General features: G+C 39.5%; 1 long non-coding RNA gene across 3 annotated transcripts; it reads right to left on the reverse strand.

Moving 5' to 3' along the window:
- Positions 1-3,891: 3,891 nt before the first annotated feature.
- On the reverse strand, positions 3,892-6,572 carry LOC109972200 (uncharacterized). Of its 3 annotated transcripts, XR_002276655.1 has the most exons (6): positions 6,258-6,572; positions 6,002-6,165; positions 5,785-5,902; positions 5,279-5,507; positions 4,568-4,763; positions 3,892-4,445 (listed from the first exon to the last, which is right to left on the reverse strand). It is a non-coding gene; the product is annotated as an uncharacterized LOC109972200 (long non-coding RNA). The 3 variants fall into 3 exon arrangements; XR_002276653.1 differs by having other exon boundaries at positions 3,893-4,445; positions 6,002-6,562; XR_002276654.1 differs by having other exon boundaries at positions 3,894-4,445; positions 5,279-5,433; positions 6,002-6,557.
- Positions 6,573-13,860: the final 7,288 nt, after the last annotated feature.

The raw sequence follows: 13,860 nt of genomic DNA on the forward strand, positions 1-13,860 counted from the left end.
TGAAAGGTATAGTAATCTTATGGGATGTTGCACCTGCGCGGTAGATACAAAATGAACAAATCACTCCCCAAGACGACCCAATGCTCTCGAGTCATGGGAAAGATTTGTTCAAAATGAACGAATCATTCGTGAATGACACATCATTAGTCTCTTCACATTTCTCAGAGATACCAGGTTCTCCTCTTTGTGTCTTTCACCTACTCTTGCCCACTCTCTGCCTGTCTTTTTTCTCTAAATAGATTGTTCAGAGGAAGAATTACTCCATTACCTTTACAGATTAATCTACTTTGCAGCCTTTATGAGCCTCATTTGGGATATCATTTCTCTGGTTCTGCAATTACATTATATATCTTCTAATTATATTATTAAAAGGATAAATTATTGTTATCTTGAGTGCCTAGATTCGCTTTCCCTTTGAAACTTCAGTCTAAAAAGAATGAAAATGATGACAATTGCTTTTACCACTACTTAGCTTCAGTGTCCTATTATTTCACTTGAAATTTCAGTGAATTACACTTTTAGGGGGATGGGGGAAAAAAAATTGTTCACTTGATAAACATCAAAATCCTTGATTCCATCTAACCTTGCCCAAAGAATGATGCTCACTCTTTTAGACAATACAAGGACATGATATACAGCTTCTGCATTGTTATGAATTTTCAGACTAATTAGACAACATTACTTATTATACTGACTAATAAAAAATCTGGAAAAATACTGAACAACGTGAACACATCCACATCCTGCTCTTCCACTAATTAGGACAACTAAGTCTGACACAGGTTTACATGGAGAAAAACCTTGATCATGGAATAGTAACTTCTGTACATATTGCATACTATGCATATACAGAAATGTTTGCCATGCTCAAAACCAATTATCTCAAACTAGGAGATGACTGACTTAGGTACTGGTATTTAAGTGTAGACAGTCACTCTGCAGCCAATTATGAATTAGGGTCAACCTTTCAGCTATTATGCAAACACATTACAGGCTATAGTCACAAGAAAAAGTTTGTGTTTGCAATTTCCTGGTTTTCTGCATAAATTAGTCATGAAATGTGATCTGATCTTCACCAAGAAAGTCACATTCGGCTTTTCCCATTTAGGGGTCGCCACAGCGAATATGATGACTCACATGTTGACATTTGGCATGTGTTTTATGCCGGATGCCCTTCCTGATGTAACCCTGATTTGAACCCGGGGCACAGTGCTCTCGCCGCTGTGCCTTAACTACTAGCCTACCAGGGACGGCTGATGTTCACCAAAGTTACAAATATCAACAAACACAATATTTCTAGGCTGATGAAACACAAACAGTCCTGATCTTTCATGTCTTTATTGAGCACACCCATTAAACATATACAATGATGGTGGAAAAAGTAATGGTAACAGTGTTTTAATAACTGGTTGAACCACCTTTGGAAGCAATAACCTCAAGCAAGCACTTCCTGTAGCTGTGGATCAGACCTGCACAGTTTTCAGGAGGAATTCTGGATCATTCTTCCTACAGAGCTACTTCAGCTCAACCATATTCTTAGGATGTCTGGTGTGAACGTCTCTCTTGAGGTCATTCCACAGCATCTCTGTTAGGTTGATGTCTGGGCACTGACTGGGCATATCCAAAAGGTGGATTTTGTCTCTGAAGCCATCCTGTAGTAGATTTACTTCAATGTTTAGTGTCATTGTCCTGCTGCATCACCCAGCTTGTTTTAAGCTTCAGTTTGCAGACAGCCACTCTGACATTTTCCTGCAGGATACCGTGATAAACTTGGGAATTTATTTCCCCCTCCACATTGGCAAGTGGTCCAGGTCCAGAGGCAGCAAAGCAGCACCACATCATGATGCTCCCTCCACCGTACTTCACTGTTGGGATGATGTTTTCATGTTGGTACGTGGTTCTCTTTTTACACCATACATAGTGCTGTGTTCTTCTCAAATAATTCTACCTTTGTTTCATCTGTCCACAGGACATTTTTGTACATGACTTATCAGTATGTGAAAGTTTTACCTGAAAATTAAAAAAAAACTTGTGTGTGATGTAGAGCCAGGTTGTAGACCTGAGGGGTTCAGCCTATAAGCAGCCCTTTGTCTTTGCTGCACAAGGATAGACAGTGGAAAGCATGAATCATTTAACAAAGCCACACTGACAGCTCTGGAAAAGAGCTGCATGACGTCCTGGTCTCGTTGTTTTTGCTGAGCTAAAACTGCAGCTCACCTAGAGAGGATCACACTGAGAACAAGTTTAACTCCACAGCCTGCTCATTGTGAAAGTCTCTTCCCTATTTATATTTGAGCTGAATAATTCATAGTTGAGAGTAAAACGATGGTGCGAAGTTGTGCTACAGAAGGCGGGGGTCGCTCCAGGCGAGATGTACAGGTTAAATCCCCGTTAAAAGTCTTCACCTTCACTTAATTCAAATGTGATCGACCAGATCAAAGAAAAGCCAAAAGTATGAGCTACACAGATAATCTCAGTGTTTTTTGTGTTCGCATTTACAAGGATGTGTGAACAAAGAGAATAATGTGAGGCTAAAACTGAGTAGAGATCAAAATTTGTCTTTCAAATATCAATCAAGACAAAATCTGTGGAATTGAAAATTGTGTCTCTAACCAGCTGCTAGTAAAGCCTGGAATTATGATTTCACAAACTGGCAACAGATAACTCAGGCCTGGGTTCTATGAATGCTGAAGCACAGCAACATCTCTTTTTTCTTAAAGGGCAGTTCTGTCAGGAACTGCCACAGGGCCCCAGAGTCATCCAAGAGCTCCGTCTTAACTGTTCGACACTTGGTTGCTGACATTTTTGTGGACTGCAGCATTGTTTGGTAGTTTATGTGTGACTAAAGCACAATATCTACTGCCATGATACAAGCCTGCATAACTGGTGATTGAAGGTATATTACTTTAAAAATAATCTTCATGAAACACTAAATTATTCAAAGTGAATTAGAGCAGATCAGCTGTGGATTTAAGGATTAATTTTAAGTTGGTGAGTTCATTAAACTACATTTGGGTACCCGGTCTTGTGCTTTCTAGTCTAGGTGCTTGTCAAGAAAATTGCAAATGCGCCTGTGATTGCATTAAGAGGTGATCTGAACAGGTGTTATCGCTATTTCAGGTCAAAAGGAGCACCAAAATTGCACTGTGCTGCCTAATTAGCATACACCCAGCCTCAACTCCTCCCACCTCAGTATAAGCGCATTGATTACAGGAAAATACCAAACACACCAATGTGCATCAAAAAGTAGAGATGGGCTCAAGGAAGACTGCAAAAGGACTGCAAACGAGGTGACACAGAAATTGTGTTGTCAGGAAACTAGAGCCCTGAATGTCATCTCAAGACACTTTAGTGAAGCACTCTTGCCCTGACTACTTCTTAAAACAAAGTTCATTGTTTTTATTTATTCAAATGCTTCTATTCACTTTTAGCAGCTATGAAGCACTTTATAACACTGGTGTTAAAAATGTTTATATTTATAAAACATATTCAAGAACTTTGTGAAATGAGATGTTGCTGTCTGACATGTAATCTGAACTGGCATCAGTTACTAACAACTGTAGCACTTGTCAATGAGCTTCAGCACCACTACAACCTGGTTGTCTTGGCCTTTGTATTTTCTACTGAAAAGTTAGAGTACAGACACGCCGTTAGATTAATTCTCTGGTGTGTTTTGCCAACATTTTAAACCAGCAGCCAGCCATTAATCAAACATTTCCATCAGTAAGGTTTTAGTAACAAAAAAAAAAAAAAAAAAAAGCACACAGAGCCACTGACTCTGAATGTGGCAGAGCTCAGGGCTGTAGGTTGTAGCAGTGACAGTGAGGATTAATATCAAAACTATTGCATTAAGAATCAAATAAAAACTTGGCTATTTCTCATACAAACATTTATGGGGCTGTGTGAAAATCAATTTAAATGAAGCACCATTTCCACACAAACATTTTCCAAAAGGTCACTGTGCACTATATGTATATAAATCACACTATTACTTGCAGCAAAGAATTGTTTACTATGCAGTTATTTGCTGACATTTATTCTTTATTCACACTTAAATGAGAAAACAGCTTTGATTATTGAACAATACAGAGTATGATAATGACAGTCTAAAATATCTTCTCCCATCATAATATATGATTTAGTTAAAAACAAGGAAATATTCTTAAATATCAAATTAAATGGAAAAACAATGAACCATAATTAAAAATAAAAACCAAAACACCCAAGGGAAATGAAAATGTGGACTTTCTGGCTATGACCCAAGATACATTGTGTTTTATGGAGAAAAGAGGTTAAATCTACTGCTGTATTCAGCTTGACTGCAGTATTTTAACACATTTCCAAAGCATGTGTGTCCACCCAATAAGAAACTTTCCCATACTGCAGGATGTTTATTTCTCTTCAGTGAAGTCCCTCTCTCATTTCTCTGAGCATGAGGACAGTTTCTGAAAAGTGTAGATTACTTTTAGTAACTGGATATCTATGGACATGCAGACAAGTGACAAAAGGAAAAAAAACAAACAATTTTTCAGTAAGATGCTGGGCCACCACAACAGCTTTAGTGTACCTTGGCACTGACTCTCCAAGTCTGAGATGAACACCGTTCGTCCAACAGATGTTCCCTCATGTTGTTTTGATGATGGTGGTGGAGACGCTGTGAAACACGTCGCTCCAAACTCTCCCATAGCTGTTCAACTGGGATGAGACCTGGTAACTGGGAAGGCCACAGCATCATGGTCATCCTCATATCAGTCAGTGTCATCCTAGAAGAGACCACTCCCATCAGGATGGAAATGCTTCATTATAGGATAAAGGTGATCAATCAGAAAAAACTTTGTATTGATTTGCATTATGCTTATGCTGTACTGTATGTCTGTGCAGCCTGTTCAGTGATAATTTAAGCAATCAACCTTGTTACACTTTTGGAAAATTATTTTATGATGAGTTCTCTCTTCTGTATGAGTTATTGCTATTTGTTTCAATAAAGACATTTAAATTTTTTTTTTCCCCAGCTGTTTATAATAGAATTTAAGCAATACTGCAGCTTTTGCAATGTTTAATACAAAGTAAAATAAATAAACAGACTGTGGTATAAGTGATATTAACACCAGCCAAGGAGGTCTCCATGCCATCCACTGCAGTCCATTACAATCATGGAACTTGCTTTTCACCAGGTATTATCCCGTTATCTTTCACTCCATTAACACCTCCGTTTATAAAATCTCCAGCAGAACATACAAATTAAACATGTTTATCAAGAAATTTTGAAAGAACTGACCATATCTCTTCCTCTTGCACCTGTCATTGCTGTCAGGTGTTGTTTGACAAGAAGTCAAGGCGAGGCAAGAGGAGATGTGGAGGCAGAGTCTGGTGTGAATCGAAACCTGCCAGACACTCTTCCCATCCACAGCGGTGGACGACAGCTGTAACACACTGTGGCAGCTCTCCATAGAAACTGTTATTCAGAGCTTCAATCTCCTGTGAGTCTGTGTGCCTGCTGGCTCTGCCTATTGAGGGTTCACTAAGGATGAATACGCTGAACACTGCTCTAATGCATATCCCTCTACAAAACTGCATCATGCAATTGGTATAATTACAGAAAATACCACCATATTTTACACCTTCTTGCACTTTAGTTCAGGCTTTACAAGCTGTCACAAAAATAGTCATATTGGAAGAAATCTTGCTAATGTGAGTGTTTGTCAGTCCACTCAAGGACCAGTTACAAGCTTGGGTGAGATAAAATCAGACTTAGGCTTAAACAAATAAATGGTAAAGCTCTACCTTTAAGGGGAAAGAAAAACAGCCAGCCAAACAGTCAACCCATCTTGTTATGTTTGAGTCCCCCTCACCAGGGAAGGAGGGAGAACTGAGGTTGGACTCAATTGGGCTGACCCAGGTGCTAGTAGGAAAAAAGGAGGTTTAATGGAACAAAAAAAAAAACAAAAAAAAAAAAACACAAAGTACAACACAACAAGGTCCATACACATATACAGTCTACAGCCTGGGTAAAGCACAGATGGTTGAGGACACCAGGACAACCAGGGAAGAAGACAAGCTAATGGCAGGAATTAAGAAAGTAGGAGAATGGGGACGGACAGGTGAAAAAAATAAAGTGGCGAACGACGAAAAAAAAAAAACCGCACAGGAACTGTCAGCGGTCTTCTAAAAACACACAAAAAATAACCAACGTACATAAGGCGACCCACAGCACAGGTACTGTCAGCGTGGAAAACCAAATGACAAACAATACATACCACGAGTGTAGTGTTGTTACGTGGTATGCACTTTACGGTTGTTACAAACTATAAGTGCGGTACTTTGGGTAATGCGACGGCAGAGCGTCTGCCAGAGGTATAAATAAGGAGGAAGTCAATCAGCGGGATGCACCCCAGCTGTGTGCACCGAGAAACGAATCGCTAATTACGAATGCCACGCAGCTGAGGTGCGAATCCCGCTGGTCGAGAGAACAGGGGAGAGGAAGGCGGAAGAGAGGCAGGTCGCGCCGAGCGGACCTGACACATCTAGACTTGGCTGACCTGTTAAACTGTTTCTTTTTAACATCATCTGCTCATGCAGCTGTTTCTCTTCTGCTCTCAACATGCAGCATCAATTCAGATCTCAAACATTTTTAATCCTCTGCTGCACCTGAACTGCTCCACAGCCTGGGAGCACAGACTACTTGAAACAAGCAAGACATCTAAAACATAAACAGAATCTATTGAGCATGTGCAGTGTTCACAGATACATATGTGATTATTTCTGAAAGTTTCTGTTTGCAGTCTTACATCATTACCCATAGCTGAACCTGATGCAAAGCTGGTGCTGCACATGGAATGTATAATCCTATTTGGCTGATGGAGGATGGGGGAAAGAAGTGAGCAAGGGAGGACCAAAAGAGAGATGATGACAAACAGAAGAAGGGAGGGAAAAGTGTAATTTAACTCCTAAAAGTGTTTATGTTTTACTAAATGGTTTTGCCATTTATAGTTTAGCCCATTTATGTATGGGGTAGATATTGTTACCTTGGATGTTTAGTAGCACCAACTGTGACCTTTGAACAAAGTCAGTCACTCCTTAAAAAGATTTGGTCGCAAAATGCAACTGATCTGTCGCAGTCTGGAGCCCTGCTGCATTTTCCTGAGACACAACATAAGAACACAAGAATTATTTGTTTGAGAATTTTCAGTCTGGATTTAGTCCACCAGAAACAGCTCTGGCATTGGACAAGACTTGTGTTAACGGAAAATCAGAAGATTGTCATTTTTCTAGAATTAATATTTTTTTGTCATTGTCATTGGGTTTTTTTCTTCAGTACAATTGCTTCAATGCCAGTGTTTGCTTTTTCAGTTACAGTTTCATTTTCAATGCCAAGCTTTATATGTCAGTGCCAAAGACTAAAATCATACTACTCCAGTGTCACTGACCCAGTGTTATGCCTCACCTCTCCCAATGCATTGTAATCACAACCGCGACCAGACTACTTTGAACTGCAGTTTTTGATTTGCAACCAAAGACTTCCAATTCAGTTTTATTTGTATAGCACCAAATCACAACAAAAGTCATTGCAGGACACTTTACAAAGAAAGGTCTAGACCTTACTATTATTATTATTATAGAGGAAAAACCCAACAAATGCACCTTGAGCAAGCACTTGGGTTTTATTTTCAATGAAATCCCACACACTGGTGGCAAACTGGCCATTGTGTTGAAGGCTTTCCTGTGATTTTAAAATATATCAGTCATTGTTTTTAATAAACTGGAACAAAAGAACACCGCAGCTGTGGCCAGCACAGAAAAACCTAAGATTATTTAGGGACATTTGATTATTGCTAAGTTTCAGATATTAATCTGTACATTACAGACCTCAACCATGTTAAAAGTTGCATTTTAATGGACATTTCAGGCTTTAATCAATGTGAAATATAGTGCACAGCCTTTGTAATTTTGGAGAGGGCTGTGAGTGCATGTGCATCCAATTAAAGTAATGCTTTTACACAGTGATTTCTGTTATGGGCCTATTTTGGGGCCCAAATATGGAGAAAAACTTGATGTTTAGATGTGTGCAAATGTAGTCTATGACCATGAAACAATAAAGTGGCTTTAATTTTTTATTTAATTTTTCAGAATAACTATATATTAGATGAGATAACACTGTGGAAAACAATGTGACAACATGAAAGAGGTACTTTATAGAGATGAATCCACAGTGAACTATTAGCTCAATCTGCAGTACCACTTGACATAACAGAGCTATACAGTAAATTTCAGCTCATTATTTAGTGTCTAGAGAACAGTTTTACTGTTCTGGTTCACTCACTGCTCTCATCACAGCAGGAAGTTTTCAGGGGGAGCTCTGATAAAGCCACTGTACAATACCTGCTGCAGCACACAGCAGATACAAACAGTTAGACACTAGCTGGTGAATGGAGCATTTAGCAGCTAAAGAGTCAGATACTTCCTCAAGACAGGGCTAGACATGACTAATAATTCAGGCTGGGAATCTAATGTCAACTCAGGACAATTTGTACACAATCACAAGAACACTGTCACAAGTACACTATAACTATTTGAAATACTTGGTATAATTTTGTTTCTACCAGTAACATACCTTGTATTTTTATAAGTCCATACAAAAACTGCTTCCAAAATATCCAGAATAACTGTTTTCAGTTTGACCTTGCAATTCCTATTATTTTAATCATGGATGAGTCACATTAAGATGTGTGTGATTATTTGCTGTGATTTAGAAAAAAAAACTAATTTGTTTTATTTGAAGGAATTTTTTTTAAATTTCCCCTACACACATGCTTGCAGCATTTCCATAACTTCTGGGGACATTACATTGACTAACATTTTCTGGAGACATACTATAACCTTAACCATAACCACTACTGACCTAACACCTAACCTCGCCCTAAGCTGCCCCGTGCGTTACCTTTGCCTCTCTCTCTCGAACCGTTTTGAATTGGTCAGAACATCCACTGAGATAGGAGTAGTTCACCTAACCTTGAACCAAGTCTTCACTCTGTGATGTAATGATTTACATTTTGGGGACTAGCTTTTTGTCTTCAGAAGAATATCAAGTCCCCACAATGCAACTGTGTAAACAGATTTACATTCCCACAACATGAATAATACCAGGCCACACACCAGCAGAGATAATGAGCTCTGATTGGCCCACTCAGTGACTATATACCTGCAATTAGTGTCTTAGTGTTCAGCTTTCAACCCCTCTGGAGTCCAGAAGTTAAAAAGCCTGTCAACCTCCTTCATTAGCCTGAAAAATAGGCTTTGTCTCTACCTTTCTCACACACACACACACACACACACACCAGCACACCCAAGTTGAATTTAGTAAATGTCAGAGCTGTGGTTCAGGCAGACTCTGGGCTCTGATCCTACTGACAGAAGCAGCAGCAGACAGTCGGGAGATGGTTGCAAGATTCACCATTGTCTTTTGTAATTAAATTGACAGAATCATGACCCCCTGTGGCACAAGTCACAGAGCCAGCATCCACAGTTCTGCCTACAGGCAGTAACGTTTACAAGTCTGTATGAAAGGTAGAAGGATAATGTTCACAATATGCCAGGATACAATTCTTCTTTTAGATTCTCAAATTAAGTCAAGCATAAATAATAAAAATAAATTATATGGCCACGTATGTTACACACACAAGGAATTTGTTTCCGGTACAGAACCGATGACAGCCATCTGCGGCACCAACTCAACCAATGCTTTTTTAACCATCGGGGGCAACAGGGGTGGTTCAGTGTCTTGCCCAAGGACAATTTGACATGTGGACTGCCGGCACCAAGACTCGAACCTCCAACCTTGTGGTTGGGAAACAACTGCTCTACCCACTGCTCCACGGTCGCCACCCTGTGGAAGAACAGATAGAGTAGGGCAAGCTGGTGTGTGTCTAGCTTCATCTTTCAGGGACTGACTTAAAGCTTTAAAATGCATGAGGATTTGCGCACAGTATATGTTCACACTGTGGTCATTGTGGGGCCACTCTCCGCTTCTACAGGGCTTATTACAAGAGAAATCTCTTCTTCTGTGAAACCAATGTTTTGTGTTTTGTCAAAACTCCCTTGCAGTATTGATAATGTATACCTACACCAAAGAGTTGATCTTTTTACCAGCATTTGTTGGTTTGTTCACAGCATAACTTATTTTTATTACATTTTTTGGATGGGGTATGCGCCACAAAATAATCCATTCAATTCTGGTGGTGACCTGGATCATCAGCTGGATCCAGGATCTTTCACCATTGTGAGACTGGGCCAATTTCAATACTTTTGCTAACTCCATACACAATGCCTAAAATATTTGCGCAAAAATCACAAGATAATGTACCCATAATATTTACCACACACCAAAACATGATCTGGATTTAAGAAATATTCCAGTTCTGCTGCTCCAATATGTTCCAATTTATAGGGCTCATGGAATACTCACTACTGTGGGACAACAAATAATGCTAAAAACTTGCAACTAACCCTAAATTTGATTTAGCAGAGGGTCGGTAAGTTTGACATACAGTGGAACCTTGGTTTTTGTGATCAATCCGTTCGAAAAAGTCTGACGAAAACCAAATCGTATGAAAACTGAAGCAATATTTCCCATAAGAAATCATGTAAATCCAATTAATCCATTCCAGACACCCAACAATATCCTCTAGAGTCCCTGCGTCCTCATATGAGGACCGCACAGCTTGGGTTTCCAAAGCTCAGGACTCTAGAGGTTATTAACAAAAAATACATTTTATAGAGAATAACTATATTTTTACATACAGAAAATAATGAGAAATAAATATAAATGTCTAATGAAATGGATAAATGAACATTTAACATCACTTTTACATTTATTTACTCTTGTAGGCTTATGGAAGACAGCATATGAAAACTGGGACAAAATTTTGATGAAAAAGTCGTTGAAAATGAATCGTACAAAAACTGAGGTTCCACTGTATCTTCAACAGTTGCTTTGTTAGATCCAGAAGAAAATTGCCATTAGTGAACATATCGTTGTTCTTGTATAGCTTTTAAACTAATAATGATATCAATGTGATTCCAAATTTAGGTTTTTATGGTCAAAGGATCATATTATGAGGGTCAAACTATCATGGCAATATTTCCTATGGGTGGAATGGCATTATGGGGAACCTGAACTGCCTTGGCATAGGTCTGCCTCTGTGAACGCGGTCTAAGTATAGGTCTGCCTCTCTGAGCGCCGTCTAGGTATAGGTCTGTCTCTCTGAGCGCCGTCTAGGTATAGGTCTGTCTCTCTGAGCACCGTCTAGGTATAGGTCTGTCTCTCTGGCACCGTCTAGGTATAGGTTAGGTATAGGTCTGTCTCTCTGAGCACCGTCTAGGTATAGGTCTGTCTCTCTGACCACCGTCTAGGTACTGTAGAGATGATTAACAATATACTGCCTGGCATTAATTAGTACTTCAGGTAATTTTGAGATAATTATATGCATATAGTTTTGGAGCATCCAGGGCTTCTATAGGTATCATCAAGTAAGATTTAAGACTTTTTAAGACCATTTTCAATGCAATTGAAGACTAATCGCATCATTTCCCCTAACCCACCACTTGTAATGAGTGACAGCAGTGCACGGAATGTGCAGCCATCTCACTGACTTTACCTGCTGTGACCACCTGTAACCTGTTCTCACAGTACCATGTGCCAACACAATGGAGGGAGGCCACCTTAACTTTACTCCCACACAAGTCGATAATCGTGTTGATAGTGCTGCAGCCTCCCTACGTACAACACTTGATGCTGTTGCCCCTCTGAAAAAGAAGGCAGTGAAACAGAGGAGGCCCCATGGTACAGCTCGCAGCTCCGCTACCTAAAGCAGGCATCACGAAAATTGGAAAGGAGGTGGCGCTCCACTAAGTCAGAAAAGCTTTTTCTTTGCCTGGAATGACAGTTTAATAACATATAAAAAGCCCTTCGTAGTGCCAGAACCACATACAGGTGCAGCTCAATAAATTACAATATTGTGGAAAAGTCCATTTATTTCGGTAATTCAACTCAAATAATGAAACTCGTGTATTATATACATTCAGTACACACAGAATGAAGTAGTTTAAGCCATTGGGTCTTTTAATTGTGATGACTGCTCACATTTAACAAAAACCTACCAATTCACTTATCTCAATAAATTAGAATACCTCATAAGACCTATAAAAAACATTTTTAGTGAATTGTTGGGCTTCTGGAAAGTATGTTCTTTTACTGTATATATACTCAATACTTGGCAGAGGCTCGCTTTGCTTTAATTACTGCGTCAATTCGGCGTGGCATGGAGGTGATCAGTCTATGGCACTGCTGAGGTGGTATGGAAGCCCAGGTTTCTTTGACAGTGGCCTTCAGCTCATCTGCATTATTTTGTTTCTCATTTCTCATTTTCCTCTTGACAATACCCCATAAATCCTCTATGGGGTTCAGGTCTGGTGAGTTTGCTGGCCAGTCAAGCACACCAACTCCATGGCCATTTAGCCAACTTTTGGTGTTTTTGGCAGTGTGGGCAGTCACCAAATCCTGCTGGAAAATGAAATCAGCATCTCTGAAAAGCTGGTCAGCAGAAGGAAGCATGAAGTTCTCTAAAATTTTTTGGTAAATGTGTACAGTGACTGTGGTTTGCAAAAAACACAGTGGACCAACGCCAGCAGATGACACTGCACCCCAAATCATCACAGACTGTGGAAACTTAACACTGGACTTCAAGCAACTTGGGCTATGAGCTTCTCTACCCTTCCTCCAGACTCTAGGACCTTGGTTTCCAAATGAAATACAAAACTTGCTCTCATCTGAAAAGAGGACTTTGGACCACTGGGCAACAGTCCAAGCCTCTCAAGGCTGTGGTTCTCTCGGTTGGTTGTGCATCTTTTTCCTACCACTCAACTTTCTGTTAACATGCTTGGATACAGCTCTCTGTGAACAGCCAGCTTCTTTGGCAATGAATGTTTGTGGCTTACCCTCCTTGTTAAGGTTGTCAATGATTGCCTTCTGGACAACTGTCAGATCAGCAGTCTTCCCCATGATTGTGTAGCCTAGTGAACCAAACTGAGTGACCATTTTGAAGACTCAGGACACCTTTGCAGGTGTTTTGAGTTGACTAGCTGAGTGGCATGTCACCATATTCTAATTTATTGAGATAGTGAATTGGTGGGTTTTTGTTAAATGTGAGCAAAATCATCACAATTAAAAGACCCAACGGCTTAAACTATTTCAGTCTGTGTGTACTGAATTTATATAATACATGAGTTTCACTATTTGAGTTGAATTACCGAAATAAGTGGACTTTTCCACAATATTCTAATTTATGGAGCTGCACCTGTATTATTCATCACTGATAGAGATAAACTTGAACAAGAATGATTTCTTTAAGTTAAAGGAACTGCACACTAAATTGTGTCAAATTTTATTTATCAGAAAGATCCCAATTTGTTTATGTTAATGATGAATCTTCCATGGAGACTGAAGTTAGTCATGGCATTCCACAGGGCTCTGTGTTAGGTCCAGTTCTCTTCACTTTATACATGCTCCCTGTAGGCAATATTATCAGGAAACACAACATAAATTTCCACTGCTACACAGATGATACTCAGTTACATTTATCTATGACTCCAGATGAATCAGATCAGTTGGTCAAACTTCAAGCATGTCTTAAAGACATAAAGGCCTGGATGATAATTTCTTACTTCTAAACTCTGACAAAACTGAAGTTATTGTAATTGGGCCTGAAAATCTTAGAAATCTGTTGTCAAACCATGTAGAGATCATATCTCTCCCATATTAGCATCTCTCCACTGGCTCCCTGTAAAATCCAGAATAGAATTTAA

This window comes from Monopterus albus, unplaced genomic scaffold, assembly GCF_001952655.1.
Source record: "Monopterus albus unplaced genomic scaffold, M_albus_1.0 scaffold250.1, whole genome shotgun sequence".
NCBI classification, from domain to species: Eukaryota; Metazoa; Chordata; class Actinopteri; order Synbranchiformes; family Synbranchidae; genus Monopterus; species Monopterus albus.